The 22,364-nt window shown below is 41.9% G+C and overlaps 1 protein-coding gene across 5 annotated transcripts in view; it reads right to left on the minus strand.

Moving 5' to 3' along the window:
- The window catches only part of CNKSR2 (connector enhancer of kinase suppressor of Ras 2), a 422,316-nt gene that overhangs the window by 361,496 nt on the left and 38,456 nt on the right, over positions 1–22,364 (minus strand). The window lies entirely within an intron of this gene.

The following is a 22,364-nucleotide window of genomic DNA, read 5'->3' on the forward strand; positions in this document are numbered from 1 at the left end:
CGCCCAGACCAATGGCGTATACCAAAAAGTAGCTACGTACACATACGAGCACCTTACCAGATAATACCAAACAATCCGGCAAAAGATCTGAATGGCTTAGCAGCCGTTTTTTTAAATCTGAATCTTGCACCATCCATTGACAGAATACAAGTGATTCTGATTGGCCACCTCGCTCTGCACTTCATAGCGATTGGTCGGCATATTTATCACATACGAAGCGACCTTTACGACGTACATTACCCCAGCCGATAACGTGCTCTATTGGCTACTAACTATTTTGACGTCATGTGCGGCTCTATGATGATTGGTCGCTGTGGTTTGTGAATGAACCAGCGTACCAGCGCTAGATATGACGTATACATCTGGCTCCAAGCCTCGTCTTGGTTATCCCAAAGTCCAACCCTGTTTTCTGGACTTATACACTGTAATACAACGCTCGCTCATAAAATACTACAGATATATAGAATATTAACATAATTCTACGCAATCACATGTTTTTTATACTTGCATTGTTCTTTTATATGTCTTTGTATAATGTGTAGAAAACTGATCATATGCATTTTTTAACAGTGAATGTGAATTTTATTGAAAACGCCCCTTTGTGGGCAGTACAGAGTTTTTGTTTTTTGCGCCTTTTTTCCTTATATAAATGGCGCCCGACTGTATGTACCTTATAATATTATTCCTTGCAATTGAGAAAGAGGGAACTTACCCTCGAAACGCGTTTTGCATTTCCACATCTCAGTTTATGTTTCAATAAATGAGATTTTAAATTATAAGACTGAAACTTCATTCCGTTCTCTACAAGGCAGCGCCACTGCAGACCAATTTTTTTGCAATTTTTTGCATCACTCCACAAGTTTATTGCCGATCTCTCATCGAGGACCCGGCTGGACCCTGCAGGCTGCAGCCAGAGACCATCTGACCCCATACGGAGGGGAGATATGCACATATCAAGCTATACCCCAGGTGAGTACCACTAACACTGGGGTTGCGGACCGGGATTATCCCACTGAATTACGCGAGGCGCTATCCTCTCCCTGTCTATTTTATCTCTTTTCCACATTAGGTACTGGATGCAATACGGTACCGGGATACCACATATATATTATATATAAAAAGGTTGGTTGTCATGTTACATGTGTGACATATTACACATGTGACAATCATTACATGTGTGAAATTTTTAAAACATACATGGATAATTTATTTTGTCCCCCTGCTGTTAAAATATTATTGTTTTAGAATTTTCTATGTTTTTAAAATATCTTCTGATATTAACTTAAAATACAATACAATTTGATGTGGAATGGTTGAGTTTATTTTTGTGACAATGGCCTGACTGTTCTTTTTACTTTCTAGTTCTAGTGGCAACATTAAAAATCCTCGTATGTTGGATCCAGACAATGACAGCCAACAATTGTCAGGGTAAACATACGCGCAAGAAATAAGTCAAGAAGATGTTGCCGGACCATCTGATCAAAATGCCGACTTGGCAAGTTGACGAGCAGCAAATGATTGATACAATCCTAATGCTGGTAGCAGTCGTAGAGGTGGCCGGTCAGGTGGTCATGGTAGGGACTGAGCAATCACAGTAGAAAATGAGGCAATAGCAATGCTTTAAAGGGTAGATGCGGAGGACTATTGGGACCATATCACATTTACAATGGCTGAAAGGCTGGACAAACTCCCAGAAGGAAGACAATGGTCCGGTGTTCCTGCAATTTTTTTTTAATTATGGCTTCATATGCCTCCCCTGATCCTATTCCAGATAATGCCGAGGTTATTACTACTATAGGCAACTTACATAAAAAGTATTGCCTTGATAACCAGGTCAGCATACCCCCGCCAAACAACCCTTTAGATGATTCAAGACAGGCTGACACTGCAACCCCTATGCCCAGATTTACAAACATCTCAGAGAAAATGTGGCAACAACAGTACAATGCACATTCTATGTCAAATCCTTCTTCATATCTAGCCTTACTCCATGGTCCATGTGATGAAGATAAATCTCAGGGTACTGTTCCAAGGGTCAATCAGAATTTCCCACCATCACCATCTGAGCTAACATCTGGCCAAGGGGAAGCACATTATCATCCAATGTAATGACTTGTATGATGTTTGTTTAGTGCAGCTCATCCAGGATGGCACATCAATTTGCTGTGTCTGTCAGCGTAGTGTCCAGAGCATGGAGGCGTTATCAGGAGATGTGGAGGAGACTGTAGGAGGGCAACAACCTAGCAGCAGAAACAGACTCCATAAGGGTGGTATGAGGGCCCGAAGTTCACAGGGGGGGGGGGTTGAGCTTACAGCCCAACACCGTGCAGGACGTTTGGCATTTGCCAGAGAACACCAAGATTGGCAAATTTGCCACTGTGCTCTTCACAGGTGGAAGCAGGTTCACACTGAGCACATGACAGACTTGAAAGAGTCTGGAGATGCCGTGGAGAATGTTCTGCTGCCTGCAACATCCTCCAGCATGACCGGTTTGGCCGTTGGTCAGTAATGGTGTGAAGTGGCATTTCTTTGGGGGGGCCGTACAGCCCTCCATGTGCTTGCCAGAGGTAGCCTGACTGCCATTAGGTACCAAGATGAGATCCTCAGACCCCTTGTGAGACCATATGCTGGTGTGGTTGGCCCTGGGTTCCTCCTAATGCAAGACAATGCTAGACCTCATGTTGCTGGAGTGTGGCAGCAGTTCCTGCAAGAGGAAGGCATTGATGCTATGGACTGGCCCGCCCGTTCCCCAGAACTGAATCCGATTGAGCACATCTGGGACATCATGTCTCGCTCCATCCACCAAATGCACCAAAGACTGTCCAGGAGTTGGTGGATGCTTTAGTCCAGGTCTGGGAGGACATCAGGAACATGCCGAGGCATTTGTAGGGAGGTCATGCGGGCACAAGGAGGCCACACACACTACTGAGCCTCATTTTGGCTTGTTTTAAGGACATTACATCAAAGTTGGATCAGGCTGTAGTGTGGTTTTCCACTTTGATTTTGAGTGTAACTCCATATCCAGACCTCCATGGGTTGATAAATTTGATTTCCATTGATAATTTTTGTGTGATTTTGTTGTCAGTACATTCAACTATGTAAAGACGAAAGTATTTCATACGATTAGTTCATTTATTCAGATCTAGGATGTGTTATCTTAGTGTTCCCTTTATTTTTTTGAGCAGTATATGTAAGATGGTCTAGGCAAGCCTTGACATTTGTTTAGGTAACCTAAGTTTAAAATCCTAGGCTAGAGATGTTTTACAAGATTAGTAGGACATCAGAATGCCACCAAGTCTTAATTTTTACAAAGAAGTTTAATTGACATATGGTGAAGAAGAAAATGTACCCATAAAAATTATGTTAATGTTACTACCATGGACACATTGACAGTCCCAGTATATGATCTACACGAGTGTGTAGATTATAGACAACCATGGTTTTACAAATTATGTAAAACAAGGTATACTTTACCCTTAAAGGGGTTCTCCACTGCCCTGCTTTCCGGAGCTCCGCTCGCAGCGCCCGGAAGTATATTACTCCGAACGCTGTGTGCGGGCTTCCGTGTTCGAGGCCGCCCCCTCGTGACGTCACTCCCGCCCCCTCAACGAAAGCCTATGGAAGGGGGCGTGCCAGAGGTCGCGCCCCCTTCCCATAGACTCTCGTTGAGGGGGCGGGCGGGCGTGACATCACGAGGGGGCGGCCTCGAACACGGAAGCCCGCACACAGCGTTCGGAGTAATATACTTCCGGACACTGTGAGCGGAGCTCCGGAAGGCAGGGCAGTGGAGAACCCCTTTAAAGGGTAAAATATACAGTGTTCGGAGTAATAAACTGCCAAATTTAAAAAGGAGTATTCCAGGAAAAAACTTTTTTTTCAACTGGCTCCAGAAAGTTAAACAGATTTGTAAATTGCTTCTATTAACAAATCTTAATCCTTCCAATAATTATCAGCTGCTGAAGTCGCGTTGTTCTTTTCTGTCTGGCAACGGTGCTCTCTGCTGGCATCTCTGCTTGTCTCAGGAACTGCACAGAGTAGAAGAGGTTTGCTATGGGGATTTGCATTTGCTCTGGACAGTTCCCAAGACAGGTGTCATCAGAGAGCACTTAGACAGAAAAGAACAACTCAACTTCAGCAGCTCATAAGTAATTTACAAATCTGTAACTTTCTGGAGCCAGTTGATATGTAAAAAAAAGATTTTTTCCTTGACAACCCCTTTAACCCCTTAAGGACTCAGGATTTTTCCGTTTTTGCACTTTCGTTTTTTCCTCCTTACCTTTTAAAAATCATAACCCTTTCAATTTTCCACCTAAAAATCCATATTATGGCTTATTTTTTGCGTCGCCAATTCTACTTTGCAGTGCCATTAGTCATTTTACCCAAAAATGCATGGCAAAACGTAAAAAAAAAATCATTGTGCGACAAAATCGAAAAAAAAAAACGCCATTTTGTAACTTTTGGGGGCTTCCGTTTCTACGCAGTGCATATTTCGGTAAAAATTACGCCTTATCTTTATTCTGTAGGTCCATACGGTTAAAATGATACCCTACTTATATAGGTTTGATTTTGTCGCACTTCTGGAAACAATCATAACTACATGCAGGAAAATTTATACGTTTAAAAATGTCATCTTCTGACCCCTATAACTTTTTTATTTTTCCACGTACAGGGCGGTATGAGGACTCATTTTTGCGCCGTGATCTGAAGTTTTTATCGGTATGATTTTTGTTTTGATCGGACTTTTTGATCACTTTTTATTCATTTTTTAATGTTATAAAAAGTGACCAAAATATGCTTTTTTGGACTTTGGAATTTTTTTGCGCGTACGCCATTGACCGTACGGCTTAATTAAGGATATATTTTTATAGTTCGGACATTTACGCACGTGGCGATACCACATATGTTTATTTATTTATTTTTTTACACTGTTTTATTTTTTTTATGGGAAAAGGGGGGTGATTCAAACTTTTATTAGGGAAGGGGTTAAATGACCTTTATTAACACTTTTCTTTTATTTTTTTTTACCCATAGGGACCTATAACACTGCACACACTGATCTCTCATCCTGATCACAGGCGTGTATTAACACGCCTGTGATCAGCATTATCGGCGCTTGACTGCTCCTGCCTGGATCTCAGGCACGGAGCAGTCATTCGTCGATCGGACATCGAGGAGGCAGGTAAGAGCCCTCCCGGTGTCCGATCAGCTGTTCGGGACGCCGCGATTTCACCGCGGCGGTCCCGACAGCCCGACTGAGCAGCCGGGATACTTTCAGTTTGACTTTAGAAGCGGCGGTCAGCTTTGACCGCCGCTTCTAAAGGGTTAATACCGCACATCGCCGCGATCGGCGATGTGTGGTATTAGCCGCGGGTCCCGGCCGTTGATTAGCGCCGGGACCGACGCGATATGATGCGGGATAGCGGCGCGATCCCGCTTCATATCGCGGGAGCCGGCGCAGGACGTAAATATACGTCCTGCGTCGTTAAGGGGTTAAAGGCAAAAACACACTGTATGCACAAATGTAAGATTTGCATTACCATACACAACATGCTACGGAAGACTACTCCCTGGTGTGTAAACTCTCATGCTTTACTCTTTGGATATTCAAACATCAATGTGACCCTTGATGGGTGCAACCGTGCTAAATAACTCAATTGTTAAAATGTCTGGCTTTTTGCCTTTTTGTACCCCAACAACTACCTTTTTTAAATTTGTTTTGTGGTGTCCCGGTACCGTATAGTATACCGTACCTTGTATGGTGGTCCCCAAAGTCAGAGTTACTTCGTTCCAGTAGGGTCCTCCTGGTGGGATAGCCCCTAGTCACCTCTTCCTTCTTTAATTTTGTGATGTGTGTGTGTGTATATTTAATTGTGTATATAGTGTCGCAGGACCTTAGGTCATGTGACTAATGTTAATTCTCTTAGGGTATGTTAAAGGACCTTCCTAGGTCACATGGGTGGTCACATGTTTAGACCATAATTCCTTGTGTAAAGTGAATGACAGATGGTATGGACCAATGAGCTAAAGGCCAGCCCCTGCCCATATAAGGGAGCTGCCAGCCAATTCTCGCAACTTTCAAAGACAAGACCAGGCCGAAGCCTGATAATACCACAACTTACCAAATCGTGAGTTACAATACAACTCCCCGCTAAAGTCTGCTTGACTGCTGAACCTAAACTCAATCCCCAAAATCCAGCAGAACAGTGCATATAATTCTCCTGAGCTTAAGACTCACAAGGTCCCAACCAACTGTCAGGATCCTAATAGACTCTTATTGTACAAAGACTGTTCCTGTTTAATTCTGCATAAAACCTGTAGTAAAAGTTCTGACAGTTTTCTGAAACCTCAGGTTGTGAACAATCATTTATTATACCTCCCTATCGCTCTTGGGACGGGTGGCGATAGGACAAGCATATACAGAGGAGCCCTCACCCTGGCGTCACAACAGTTAAGGGTTAAACAAGCACCCTTTAGTTACTGCACAGCTACACCCCATATACCCTATACCCCCACAAGTTTACCACAGTTTGCTTATGCCAAAATGGTTTACACACATTTGCACTTAAAATGTAGCCCAATGTTGTGTTGATATGTTGTCATTTGTAAAATGAAACAATGCGTTTTGTTTTTCTTAAAACACGGTTTTAAATTTAAACATGCCAGTTTATTTGGCCGCTTGTTATTTTTTGGATAACCAAGAAAACAGACTTGACCCATTCCAAAAAATAAAAGTGCTCTATGTTATAAAAATGTGCAAATATTATTATTATTTTTTTTTTAAAATCAGAAAAAGTATTGTTGTCGAAACTAAAGCAACATAATGCCAAAGTGCAAACAAAGATGGAGGGAAAGGGGTACGGAATTAAAAAGTGAGTTTGTCTGTATGGACCGTATAGAGGTTTACATAACATTGTTGTTTCAGAACAGCACAGTGCACACAAACAAAAACAAACAAGGGAGACTGTTAATTTTTTCAAAATTTTACTATGTGATGCATTTTAGGTCAGTTATCATAATTTTAGATCAGGTAAAAGGTAAATGAGTTAACATTAAGCCAAATTATGACTATTTTTGGCGTTTTCATAGACCAGAACACAAATAAAAGGACATTTATTTTTTTTTTAAAACAAAAACACAATACAAAAGTAACAAACAATAACTTAAGAATGCAAAAAATGTCTTTGCAACAAAGAGTAAGAGAGTGCATGGGGTAAAACAGGAACTTGCTGCTTGACCACTCCAAAGTAGACCATCCTCGACATTAGAATGCTGGTTCCATCTTGGTCCTCACATTAAGACTCCTAATGTTGCCTCTGTGGGGGGAGAGGGATGCTCATCACCAGCAAAGGAGTATTGCCAAGGCACGGCATCTTTGGAAGATATGAAATAGTCAGCGTATGAATAACGAACAGAACCACCATCACTGTCCAATGCTTCGGCTCCAAAATTGGTCACTGAGTCTAAAAAAGCATGTGGGTTCTCCACATGATGGGCAATATTCTCAGTGTGAGTAAAGTTATGGAGACCACAGCATGCCTTTATGACAGCATTGACAGTTGTTTCTAAATTGATGGCTGTGTGCATGATCCTCCACTGACTAACCATCATCCCAAAAGTAAAAAATTCTCCTAGCATCCAATCCTCTCCGTGGGTATGGGCCTAACAGGTTGGTTAGACCAGGGAAGGACTCATCCAATACCATCACAAAGGGTACTGGAATGGTGGATCCAGGAAGAGGTCAGGGGGCTGGAAGCTACACACACACAATCTCGAAGAATCTGCGTCCAAACTGTGGTGAATGCAGCACAGGAGAATCACCTGTACTGCCATAGGAGCCAACATCAATGGCAATAAATCTGTGATGGGCATCAGCCACCACCATCAGGACAAGGAAAAATATTTTTTGTAACTATAAAAAAGGGAGACTGAGTGGGGTGGCTGCATCACCCTCACATGCTTGCCATCAACTGCCCCCAGACAGTTAGGAAAGGTAGTCACAGATTGAAAGCCTGCTGCTACCTGAAACCAAGTCTCCTTGTTAGGGCAAGGCATCACTATGGGCTGCAATTTCTGCCAGATCACATGGCATGTGCACTTCACAATTCCAGAGATGGTTGACAGGGATGCAAAGCTCTCTCCTGTGGCCAAAAATCTGGAAAAGAACAAAAAATAAATAAATAAATATTTAGGGGGTATATTAAAAAGGAGGAAGTTTGTCCAAAAAATATTTACACAACTGAAACAATGTCACAAATAATCCCAGCAAAATACAAGTGACTACATGCAAAGGAAGAACACATGGCTAATTTTACATAATGAAAAATGAGGCAAAAGATAGACATCTAATAAATACCCCACCCCCTACAACATTTTAACCAAAAGGCGTATAATAAACAATCAATCAAAAATGCGAGAAAATGATTATATATATATATATATATATATATATATATATATATATATATACACACACACACACACACATACACACGCACACAAACAAGCAACAAACACTATTGCCCACAAACTAAAACCTAAAAATGATTTAAAAAAATAACAAAAAGGCAGAAACAGGCACACAAGATACTTACCGCAAGGTGATGAGCAGATATTCTTCGGGACAGATGGCATTTCGCATTATGCAATGACTGAAGGTCAAGTCAGTTTTTACAAGAGACATAAGATTATCAAATGACTCAATTGTCAAATCGGCAAAAAGACAGAAATTTCGTAAATCTGAAAAAACCCCAAAAAATATTATAACACATTGTACAGGTAAAGTGCAAAAGACCAGAATTTTTTTTAAAAAAGGTACCTTTGCAAATCCTGATACAAACTGTGAAAAAAACCTTTGAAATCATGCTCAATAAGCAAAGGGTGAACCCATTGTCGCCGACATCGCAATTCTTGCTAACAAGTAAAAACAAACAAAAAAAAAAAATCAATGTATGAAAATACAAAAATTGGGCTCCTAGCAAAAGGCTTCCCTATACACTTAAATTTACCTCGTGACACTGCCTCTGCAAAATCGAAATGACTAACTGCAGCAGCAACTTTAACACTGGGCGACGCAAACAGACCATGTCCTCGGCCAGGAGACAAAGGCATCTTGCCAGTTACACAAACAGCAGTGTTCTTGGACTCACACTCCAACAGGTAGACGATTTTATAAAAAAAAATTTTAACAAACAATTGACAACTTTATTCCATCAAAAATCAACTGACAAATGTCAAGATGATGGACACATGAATCAAAACCCAAATCAGGTACTGAAAATACACACAAAAAAAAAACGCAAATGAAAAATAAAGACGAAAGCAGGAAAATGCGTATTTAAGTGTGGGAAAAAATGCTGAAAAAACGCAAAGAGTTTGCTGTGAGTTTTGACACCAAATACGCAGCGGAAAATCCGCAAAAACAAATAGCGTATGAACGCACCCTCAAGGTGATTTCTATAAGTGATACAGCAGATATCTAGGCTGTATTCCAGTTCTGTCTAGACATGTGAATATCTTCGCATATGACTCCACTCTTTCCGTGATGCATTGTCTCTGGTCATTCAGGTCCTGTGGCTAGGGCAAAAGGAAAGGGGGGGGGGGTTCAGAAACAATTAGTTCCTGATGTAACCCCACAGAAATAAGTCACAGGGTGTTAGATCTGCCCATTGTGGAGGCCAATCAAACCTTTACAGTTTCATTCATAGAGGTGCACCATCCGGCTGATGAAGGAAGAGCTGCCAAAAGTAGTCTGTAGTATAAAATAAACCATGTCCAGGTAGGAATGGCCAGTGATAATATACTCAGCAAAACAGAAGAGACTGTAGACTTTACACCACACAAAACACTTTGGGTGAGTCCCTCATAAGCTCGTAAAGGGCACATAGTTTTTCTGAACCCAAAATGTTGTGGCGACTGACCTTCCCATTGAGGTGAACGGTCACCTCAATGCTAAATGCAAAGTTTGTTGTTTCAGCTTTGTCATTCAGAGGTGGACTTGTGTGCTAGTGTGGTGGATCATTGTCCTACTGACTGTACCAAATGCACATGAGCTTTAGGTCATAACCTGATATGGGGACACTTTCTCCTTTAGAATATCCTGGTATAGAGCAGAATTCATGTTTCCATCTTTCGTGACAAGACATCCAGATCCTACAGAAGTAAAGCCCCCAGACCATCGCTCTACCGCTACCATATTTGACTGTTGATATCATGTTATTGTGGGATTTGACAATACCTTTATACCAGATGTAACAGGACCAGTGTTTACTGAAAACTTCCCCTTTGACTCATCAGTCCATAGAATAGTATCCCAAAAGCTGTGAGCGTCCATTTGCCATTGTTTTTTGGCAAATGTAGGATGAGCCATTCTGTTCTTTCGGTCAGAAGTGGTTTGTGTCTTCTAAACATTCCCATGAACGCAATGTTTGATCAACGTCTTCCTTATTGTAGGATCTTGTTCAGTAAATTTAACTGAGGCTTTCACTTCTTTAGAGGTTGTTTGGGTTCTTTTGTGACCTCCTGGATGTGCTCTTGGTGAAATTTTGGTAAGCCACTCCTGGGGAGGAACACCACTGGTCCAAAGCTTTCTCCTTTTGTGCACACATAGGGGGAGATTTATCAAAACCTGTCCAGAGGAAAAGTTGCCAAGTTGCCCATAGCAACCAATCAGCGTGCTTCTTTCATTTTTAACAAGGCCTCTGCAAAAGGAAAGAAAATCTGATTGGTTGCTATGGGCAACTTTTCCTTTGCACAGGTTTTGATAAATCTCCCCCATAGCTTTTCCTTTTGTTCACAGGAGTCAAATACCCTTTGCAATGGCTTTGCAATTCCCTTCCAAACAGACTTTTGTGATGTATCTGAATCTTTTATATGTATGTTCATACGGGCAGATTTTCAGGAGGTTTACACTTCAGGTTTAGCTGTGGTTGATTTTTAGTTATGGAGTTTTCCACAGGGAAAAATTCGCACCAGACCCCCACTCAAGTCAAGGGGTAGCAATGAGAGCTGACGTGGCTAAACCTAAAGCAAAAAAACCTGCAGACTGCCTGCCTGTATGAATGCACCCTGAGAATATAGAATCATCTAGAGCTTTTAGATCCATTAGAGCTTTTAGATCCATTGCTGGACTGGTTCTTTTTAAAGGGGCACTCCGGCGCTAAGACATCTTATCCCCTATCCAAAGGATAGGGGATAAGATGCCTGATCGCGGGGGTCCCGCCGCTGGGGACCCCCGTGATCTTCCACACTGCACCCCGTTATAATCACGGCTCCGCCCCCTCAATGCAAGCCTATGGAGGGGGCATAACAGCTGTCACGCCCCCTCCGTAGGCTTGCATTGAGGGGAGCGGAGCTTGACGTCACACGGGGCGGGGCCGTGACGTCACTATGCTCCGTCCCTGTGATCGCTAGTAATCAGACCCGGAGAGAGCATGCTCCGGGGATGATTCTAACGGGGTGCGGCGTGGAAGATCACGGGGGTCCCCAGCGGCGGAACACCCGCGGTCAAGCATCTTATCCCCTATCCTTTGGATAGGGGATAAGATGTCTTAGCGCCGGAGTACCCCTTTAAGTGATGTGTACATTCAACAGGTGTCACCGTAATAATGTATGAGGATGTTGTGATCTGGAGAGGATTGAGCACCGCTAGGATTGGTGGACATATGGTTGTGAACGCTGCCTTAGCTCTCAGCATCAGTGCACATATTGCGCTAATTGCCATACACAGCAGCTGTGCCGGTTCTGTGTCTTGGATCCTATCTTGTAATAATGTATGAGGGTCTAGTGAAACTATAACCATTTGAACTTGGTTAAAGGATTTATCCAGGATTAGAAAAACAGAACTGATTACAACAAAAACAGCACCATACCTGGGTTAAAAGGGTACTCCACTGGCCAGTGTTTGGAACATTTAGTTCCAAGCACTGTGCGCGATGCAGGGGTCGGCCACCCCCCCCCCCCCCCCTTGTGACAGCACGCCAAGCCCCCTCAATGCAAGTCTGTTCCAAATGCTGGCCAGTGGAGTACCCCTTTAAGTTGTGTGTGGGATTGCAGCTCAGTTCGATTAAAATTAAATGGATCAGAGTTGTAATATCAGACACAACCTGAAGACAGGGGTTGTACTGTTTTTTTTTTATTATTATTATTTATTTATTTTAATTTTTTATTTTGGAAGAAGCTGTTTTTATAAGTGCCAAGTTTGTACAAATAGAAAAAAAGAAGTGTAAACACGGACAGAACTCCTGCATGCAAATACACTGCATAATGGGTAGTCTGCAAAATTGTTGTCAAGTGTTAAAGGGGATATCCATTAAAGTGAATGGAGCCAAGTTGTAATACCACACACAACCTGGAGACATACATGGAGCTGTCTTTGAAATAAGTTAGCTGTGTTTTACTATTCTTGGATAACTCCTTTAAAGCAATAAACAGAATCTAACTAAAAACTTGACTTATCTATAGTACAGAGGAGGTTATCTGTACACTAGAGTTACATAATACTATTGCTTTCATAAATTCAGCAGCTCCTTTTATCTTTAAATTTCCCTTTGATAAACCTCAGTGGAACGCTACATCAGAGCTCACAGAAAGTGCTAGAGTTGATCAATGATCTGCACACCTATTAGGAAGCTGCGTAATGAAAGAATTAAGTAATATGATTTGTAATGGAAGATGGCACTTCGGGAACTCATAATGGTCTTCTAACTGCTCATTGAACCAAAAAGACGAACACCTAATATCCAGCTAGTATAGAACAAGTCCTCATTCTCCCTGTTTCTATCACAAAGCTCATTTGTTACAGACAACGAAGTGAGATCATAATTGCTTGTTCGAGAAACACTGCCTGCTTCTCTTCGTCTTAGACTGCAAACTCAGATATATAGGCATTAAATATTATTGTTCACCCAATATGTATTACATTTTAAGAGATATAATAGTAGCAAATCTATTTTCTAGATACATTTAAAAATACAATAATGAAAGTACCATCACAGTGTGGACTGATGGTAGGTGTAATAGGAGGTCCCATCTCTCTAACCCATGAACTAAGAACAAATGTCCCAATAATACCAGCAATCATAGGGGAGAAGGACTAGCAGGATCAGGAATTTTAATCATAGGAGTTGAGTCAATAGGGGCACAAACCAGTTTCATGCTTTCCAGAACCAAAATGGGTGGCTTTGGAGGTGTGGATCAGCACCAGGATTGCTTATGGGGAAAAATGTCAGAGCCCTTTACTTAACTGAACTAAGTACAGCAGTGGGTGTGGGGTTAGATAACACTAACAACCTTGCATTTACTAATGTGAAATGAGTCTGAAACCAAAAATCAACTTCATTCGGTCATGACCTTTGACCCACTAGAGCTTTGTCATCTCCCAGTCATCAGCACTATTTGTTTAGTACTCCATCCACCTGCTTTTTGAATGTCAAATGTTTTTTTTGTGTCCCTGTATCTTTATTAGAAGAAGAAGTGGGGGTTGCCTTCCCCCCAAGTGTGGTCAGGTATTTCAGAGCTTATAGCTATACCTAAAAGTAAAAATTTGGCTTAAAAGGTGTTCACATGATTCACTTTCCACAGCAACCTTAATATTTTGTAAGGCTGAAAAGAATTCAGACATGGCCCAAGTTCCTTTTTATCCAATCCCTTTAAATATGAAAATCTGTGTGGTGGGCGGAGCTTTGATCATCATTCCCCCACAGTCATTAGTGCAGAAGCTCATTCCTCTACTGCATAGTAAGAGTCATTCATCAGGAGAATCTAATCTATATAATGTCAAATGTATCTTCTCTCTTCATACAGCATACAGTATTATAGGGAATAATGTATTCCCCCTTATAGTGAATTTAGTCTTAAAGCCTGTAAAATTGACAGTTATAGCAGCACATAATATTATATAATGTATATTTACCTCATCCTGGCCAGTGAATAATCAGCCAGACTCCCTCATACATATTTATTACAGTGAATGGTTTTGATAAACCAGTGTAACAGCTGTATGCTGCAATTTATGTTGATGTATATTCACTCTGAGTGAAAAGAACTGACCATGCCTGACCGGAAGAGACAAGATGCTTTATAAGCAATTGTGATGTCACTCCCTGTGGCCAGAGAAGCTCCTGAATAGAGCACAAATCAGACTCTTGAGCTTATCTCAGCATATCCATCCTGTTTAACAGCTGCAGGTATAGTGCTTTAGCTTGGGAGCAGTCAGACCATCCACAAGCAAAGTTTGTGCAGACAGCAGCAGCAGCAGAGAGAACGGTAAGCAGGGGATATGAGACAACCCTTATAATAAAAGATGGCCATAGCCTATTATAACAGTTCTGAATAAAATATAACATTTTGACTCTGATTGTTGAGTTGTTTAATGATATGATATAATATATATATATATATATATATATATATATATATATATATATATATATATATATACACACACACACCTGTGTAGTGTATCCTGCATTGTCACTGAGAATGCCTAAAACAATTATCTATCAAAGTCAATAAGCCAATATCAGACTGCAGATTTCTATTGTCCATGTGGCTTTTCTAAAACATATTTGTTATGGTCACGGCAGGTGGTGGATCCTCTGGGCCTGTGTGGATGATGATGTGAGATGTACCAGGGAGCCGAGTCTAAGCTGCTGCTGGTTTTCACCAGAGCCACGCTCCGCCCCTCAATGCAAGCCTACGGGAGAGGGCGTGACAGCTATCACGCCCCCTCCTGTAGGCTTGCATTGAGGGGCGGAGCGTGACGTCACACGGGAGAGGAGGCATGACGCCACACGCCGCTGGCCGTGTGGTTGTCCGTAATCAGACCTGGAGCGAACACGCTCCGGTGAATTTCCACAACAGGAAGAGTCTCTTTCATCGACATATCACTTAATTGCCATGAACTTGAAACCACTTATCCTTGGCCTTGTACATCTGACTCAAGGACACCCATCTAAACTTTTAGTACATGGTCCAAAACACTCCTGGGGTCAAGAACCCTTATCGGAAGGCCTACTTTAGCTGTGACCATAAAACAGCTTCTCCATTCCTCGTCTTAACTTTCAAAATACCTTGAACATTACATCCAAAGGCCCTTAACATGCCACAGAGGAAATCGTGAACCTACTATCCAAGGGGACCAACCCAAACTCCCAAACGCCAACACACTCAAAAGTGAAAGAGAGAGGAAGGGCAGGACCACCCCTACTAACTTCTCTCTATTGCTCCTCCCCTTCAAACAACAGGGAATCCCTAATTGCCCTATATTTTGCCCTCTAATGCCTGAAACCATTCCCAACAACTACCATCTATATATATAAAACTCAACGTGTGTGTGTGTCTGTGTGTGTGTGTGTGTGTGTTAATGTATATATGTATGTATGTATGTTCCACAAAAACTTTCAAACGGCTAAAGATATTAACATGAAACTTGGCAAACATGTTACTTATAAGTCAACAACAAACATAGGATAGGTAATTTAACCCTTACTCACCCCATTTGCCAGGGGCGGGGCTTATGTTTAAAGTCCCATGCAAGTCAATGGGAAATATATGTTACTGCATTACTTCCAAACGGCTGGAGATATTTCGATAATACTTGGTCACATGTCACTTATATGTCCACTTAAAATATAGGATATTTAATTTACCCCTTAAGTCCCATGCAAATCAATGAGAAATGTATGTTCCCCTCTAATTGCCGTTAGGCTGGACCCATTTCATTACCTGGTACACATATTACGAGTCAGGATATGAGGACGGGATATAAGGATGAGATATGAGGTCGGGATAGGAGGTCGGGTAGGTCGTCGGGATAGGAGGTCGGGTAGGTCGTCGGGATAGGAGGTCGAGATATGAGGACGGGAAAGGAGGACGGGAAAGGAGGACGGGATAGGAGGACGGGATAGGAGGACGGGATAGGAGGACGGGATAGGAGGACGGGATAGGAGGACGGGATAGGAGGACGGGATAGGAGGACGGGATAGGAGGACGGGATAGGAGGACGGGATAGGAGGACGGGATAGGAGGACGGGATAGGAGGACGGGATAGGAGGACGGGATAGGAGGACGGGATAGGAGGACGGGATAGGAGGACGGGATAGGAGGACGGGATAGGAGGACGGGATAGGAGGACGGGATAGGAGGACGGGATAGGAGGACGGGATAGGAGGACGGGATAGGAGGTCGGGACAGGAGGTCGGGACAGGAGGACAGGATAGGAGGTCGGGATGTGGGGTTGGGATATGACAACAATATACGAGGACTGCATATATTTTCCTCCCCAAAAAGGATTAGGAAGGAAAAACCGGGCAACGCTGGGTACTCAGCTAGTTACAAAATAAAGGGTTTGTATACCAAGCCAACACTATTTAATGAAATAGATAACTGCTCATCAAATAAATTAACATTGGCACAATGCAATTAATATACAGAAGTCGGTAACACTGTTGATGGTAATTGTGTAATACAAAATATATAAATAATTGTGTAATACAACATATATAAATAATTGTGTAATACAACATATATAAATAATCTTTATGCAAACTCAGGTGAAGAAATGAATACAGCCTTGTGACATGGCAGAGAAGATAATCAACATTCAGAGGTAGAACATGCTTACAAGGATCTTTTCTTTTCTAGATTTACCAAAAAATAAATTATTGTCAAAGCGCAGGAATTGGGAGCAAAGATTTATTTATTTATCTATTTTTTAAGTTAATGCATTTGGAAACCTGATGTCCAAAGTCCCTCCTGGAAGTGACCCAGTTATGTAATTGAATAATGTGTACAGGACGCTGCAGCCAATCACGGCCTCAGCAGTCAAGTGCAGAAAGTGAGGATCGCAGATGCATCACTAGACTTGGTATTTTGTTATTTTAAAACCCTAGTAGCATGCCATTTTTTTTATTCCCCCCCCCCCCCCAAAAAAAAACAACATTGAAAAGTGGAAAATAGAGAAATATTTAGTTAATAAAACTGAATCAAGGGGGTCAGGCTAATAAGTAGACTTGGGCACTAGAAAAATTTTCGTTTCGTTTTTTCGTTTTTGAAAAAACGATTCGGTAATATTTTCAGTTTTGATTTTTCGGATACATTCGGTATTCGGGTACATTCGGCAAATCTTTTTATTCTTTTTTGGACTTTAGCGATCCTAAAAAATTATGGAAAATTATGGAGATACCTTTTATATTAAAATTTCGTAGGGTATCATAACAAAATCATAATAAAAAAGATACAGTAGTGATGGAAAAAATTGTATCTAACGAAATGTATCTTTTTTATTATGAAATGTTTATTAATTTTTAAACAGGGATCAATTTATGTGAGCAGGTAAAGCACTAAAAATGTAGCCGACAATAATAAAAATGTATTGTGTGCGTGTTTTTCCCTTTTTTTTTCCCATTTTTTAGGTAGTACTACTACTCCCAGCATGGAACACAGTGTTCCATGATGGGAGTAGTAGTTACCAGTACTAATTGACAGATCGCCGGGGCCCCTTGCGATTATAATGTATAGATGCCGTGCAGAGGACCATAGGAGAGCGGCCGCCGCATCCATACATTATACAGGAGCATCACAGCTGGTGTCAGAAGTGATACCAGCAGTGATCTTTCCTTTACTATAAGTACTACTACTCCCAACATGGTGTACACTCTGCTCCATGCTGGGAGCTGTAGTACCTGCATTAATAGACAGATCGCAGTGGGTGTCAGAAGTTACACTCGCTGCGATCGTCCTTATGTGAATGTCGGGATCAGCTGTTCTCAGGGCTACAGAGACGGGAGAACAGCTGACGCTGAGCCTTAGGTATACGTCGTACACCTACTGCCCAGCAAGAACTTACAGTGAGCCTGCAATGTGTACAGTATACACATTGCTGGCTCACTTAACCCCTTGCTGAGCTGTGCGCTATGTGCAAGCCCAACAAGGAAAGAGTTAACTTACACTGCTGGACAGTGTAGGTTAACCCTATGGGCGGTATACACTATATACAGCTATCTATAGATAGCTATATATAGTGTATACAGAAGACGAATTCCGCTTACTTCCATCAAGTACCGGGCAGGTCCGTGTAGCTCCGCCCCCTAGTTATGACGTCATTAGGGGGCAGAGCTACAGAAGGGAACAAGGCTAGTTAATCTGAAACTCTGTTCACAGTGTCCGTTTTGTATAATGTGAACAGACCCTTCTGGCTTCAGATCCGTGTATGCAGAGGATTACAGCGGATTCGATGGATTACGACAGATTATAATTTTTTTTCTTTTAATAAAATGGTTAACGAGGGCTGTGGGGGAGTGTTTTTTTAAAGAAATTTTTTTTTCCAATGTGTTGTGTTTTTTTTAATTGAATTTTCAGGCTTAGTAGTGGAAGCCGGTCTTATTGACTGAATCCATTACTAAGCCAGGGCTTAGTGCTAGCACCAAAAACAGCTAGCGCTAACCCCCAATTATTACCCCGGTACCCACCGCCACAGGGGTGCCGGGAAGAGCTGGTACCAACAGGCCCGGAGCATCAAAAATGGCGCTCCTGGACCTAGACGGTAACAGGCTGGCATTATTTAGGCTGGGGAGGGCCAGTAACAATGGTCCTCGCCCACCCTGGTAACGTCAGGCTGTTGCTGTTTGGTTGGTATTGTGCTAAGAATGAAAATACGGGGAACCCTATGCGTTTTTTTTATTTTTTTTATTTAAATAAATTTAAAAAAAACGCATAGGGTTCCTCGTATTTTCATTCTCAGCACAATACCAACCAAACAGCAACAGCCTGATGTTACCAGGGGGGCGAGGACCATTGTTACTGGCCCTCCCCAGCCTAAATAACGCCAGCCTGTTACCGCCTAGGAGCGCCATTTTTGATGCTCCGGGCCTGTTGGTACCCTGTGTACCCTGTGGCGGTGGGTACCGGGGTAATAATTGGGGGTTAGCGCTATCTGTTTTTGGGGCTAGCACTAAGCAATGGATTCAGTCAATAAGACCGGCTTCCACTACTAAGCCTGAAAATTCTATAAAAATAAAAAAAACACAACACATTGGAAAAAAAAATTTATTTAAAAAAACACTCCCCCACAGCCCTCTTTAACCATTTTATTAGAAGAAGAAAAAAAAAAAGAATCCGCCGTAATCCATCGAATCCGCAGTAATCCTCTGCATACATGGATCTGAAACGAGAAGAAAAAAAACACAAAAAAATGGTTATGACATTTTTGGCGCTGTCCGCTGGGGAGAGCACCCATGATGCAATGTCTACCCAAACAGGGAGCCACCAATTGGTGCAAAACTACAACTCCCAGCATGCCCAGACAGCCTTTGGCTGTCTGGGCATGCTGGGAGTTGTAGTTTAGCAACAGCTGGAGTCTCCCTGTCTGGGTAGACACTGCCAGAAGGGTCTGTTCACATTATACAAAACATACAATGTGAACAGAGCTTCAGATTAACTAGCCTTGTTCCCTTCTGTAGCTCCGCCCCCTAATAACGTCATCACTAGGGGCAGAGCTACACGGACCTGCCCGGTACTCGAGGGAAGTAAGCGGACGTCGTCTTCTGTATACACTGTATACAGCTATCTATAGATAGCTGTATATAGTGTATACCGCCCAAAGGGTTAACCTACACTGTCCAGCAGTGTAAGTTAACTCTTTCCTTGCTGGGCTTGCGCATAGCGCACAGCTCAGCAAGGGGTTAAGTGAGCCAGCAATGTGTATACTGTATACACATTGCAGGCTCACTGTAAGTTCTTGCTGGGCAGTAGATATACGATGTATACCTACGGCTCAGCGTCAGCTGTTCTCCCCTCTCTGTAGCCCTGAGAACAGCTGATCCCGACATTCACATCAGGACGATCGCAGCGGGTGTCAGGAGGAGTGACATCTGCTGGGATCTGTCCCTTACTGCAGGTACTAATACTCCCAACATGGAGCACACTCTGCTCCATGCTGGGAGCTGTAGTACCTGCATTAATAGACATATCGCAGTGAGTGTAACTTCTGACGCCCGCTGCGATCTGTCTATTAATGCAGGTACTACAGCTCCCAGCATGGAGCAGAGTGTACTCCATTTTGGGAGTAGTAGTACTTGTGGTAAAGGAAAGATCACTGCGGGTATCACTCCTGACACCCGCGGTGATCCTCCTGTATAATGTATGGATGCGGCGGCCGCTCTCCTATGGTCCCCTGCAGGGCCGTATATATACACATATTCCTATTTCTCACAGAGAGCTGTGATTGGCTGGAATCATCTGGCCAATCACAGCTCTGCGGGAAATATGAATATGTGTATATATACGTGAGTGCAGGGGACCATAGAAGAGCGGCCGCCGCATCTATACATTATACAAGAGGATCGCAAGGGACCCCGGCGATCTGTCAATTAGTACAGGTAACTACTACTCCCATCATGGAAGAGTGTGTTCCATGCTGGGAGTAGTAGTACTACCTAAAAATGATTTTTAAAAAAAGTGAAAAACACGCACACACTACATTTTTATTATTGTCTCACATAAATTGATCCCTGTTTAAAAATTAATAAACATTTCATAATAAAAAGATACATTTTCTTAGATACAATTTTTTCCATCACTACTGTATCTTTTTTATTATTTTTTTTGTTATGGTACCCTACGAAATGTTAATAAAAAATGTATCTCAATAATTTTTTAGGATTGCTAAAGTCCAAAAAAGATTTACCGAATGTACCCGAATACCGAATGTATCCGAAAAATCAAACCGTATCTGTATCCTTTTTATTATTCTTGTTCTTAGAATGAATTCTTTACATCCGTTTACGGATAACGAATGCATTAGTTATTAACTGCATACATTCGGTAAATAACGAATGCATTCGTTATGTTGCTATTCGTATTATCGTGGCTATTCGGGAATGTTCAAAATATGTTTTTGTGCATTCGGATCGGTCCGAATGCCCGAAAACTGTAAAATTCGTTAAATTAGACATTCGTGCCAAATCGAATTGCACATGTCTACTAATAAGAATGATTTGCTACTGCCTGGTCCTTATTACAGAATGGATAGTAATCTGCATGCTCCATTACAGCTGTGTCATAAACTTAGAATACAATCTTTATGTCATGGAAACTATTTTCTATGGATATTAAAAAGTAAGACACCAGTAGTAAAAATGTACCAAAACTAAAACATAATTATCCCTTAAGTACAAGTTCATGTTTGGTAAAGTATTGGAGGAGACAGAGCATGTACTGGTCTTTAACTTTTTTCTTTTTTCTTAATTGTCTATTAAAACAGTTCTTGGCACATCACTAAAATTTAACAATGGCTCTTAAAGTGGTCTAACTAGGTTGTAAACGCGAGAATGTTTGCCCATTTATGCTTTATACTATATGATTATCAAAATGAATTTGAGAATTAAAGTCTGAAACAGTCACCAACTCTGTAATTGAGGTCCTAATAGTTTGCTATTAGTAATAGGCATTAAAGGGGTTCTCCACTGCCCTCCCTTCCAGAGCTCCGCTCGCAGCGTCTGGAAGTTTATGACACCGAACGCTGTGTGCGGGCTTTCGTGTTCGAGGCCGCCCCCTTGTGACGTCACGCCCGCCCCCTCAACGAAAGGCTATGGGAAGGGGTGTGACGTCACAAGGGGGCGGGCGTGATGTCACAAGGGGGCGGCCTCGAACACGGAAGCCCGCACACAGCGTTCGGAGTAATAAACTTCCGGACGCTGCAAGCAGAGCTCCGGAAGGCAGGGTAGTGGAGAACCCCTTTAATAGACATAATAAAAAGTATAATTATACTACAAACTAATATAAATATTAGCATTAGTGCACAGATATCTCCATATAGACTCTGCTTTCTCCTTTGTAGCTGTGACATCATGCCAGATCTTGGCTCCTGCTCCCCCATTTACTTCTGCATACCAGACCAGCAATGTTAAAAAAGGGGAGCTCATATTAGTGCTCATTAGATGTAAAAATGGTACTCCGGTGAAAAATTTAATTTTTTTTTTTTTTAAATCAACTGGTGCCAGAAATTTAAATATATTTGTAAATGACTTTGATTAAAAAAAATCTTAACCCTTCCAGTATTTACCAGCTGCTGTATACTACAGAGGAAGTTATTTTCTTTTTGAATTTATTTTCTGTCTGACCACAGTGCTCTCTGCTGACACCTCTGTCTGTCTCAGGAACTGTAAAGAGCAGGATAGGTTTGCTATGGGGATTTGCTCCTGCTCTTGAAAGTTCCTGAGACAGACAGACAGGTGTCAGCAGAGAGAACTGTGGTCAGACAGAAAATTTATTAAAAAAGAAAAGAACTTCCTCTTTAGTATAAAGCAGCTGATAAGTACTGGAAGGGTTGAGTCATTTGCAAATCTGTTTAACTTTCTGGCACCAGT

This window comes from Hyla sarda, chromosome 2 (genome assembly GCF_029499605.1).
Source record: "Hyla sarda isolate aHylSar1 chromosome 2, aHylSar1.hap1, whole genome shotgun sequence".
Lineage (NCBI taxonomy): Eukaryota > Metazoa > Chordata > Amphibia > Anura > Hylidae > Hyla > Hyla sarda.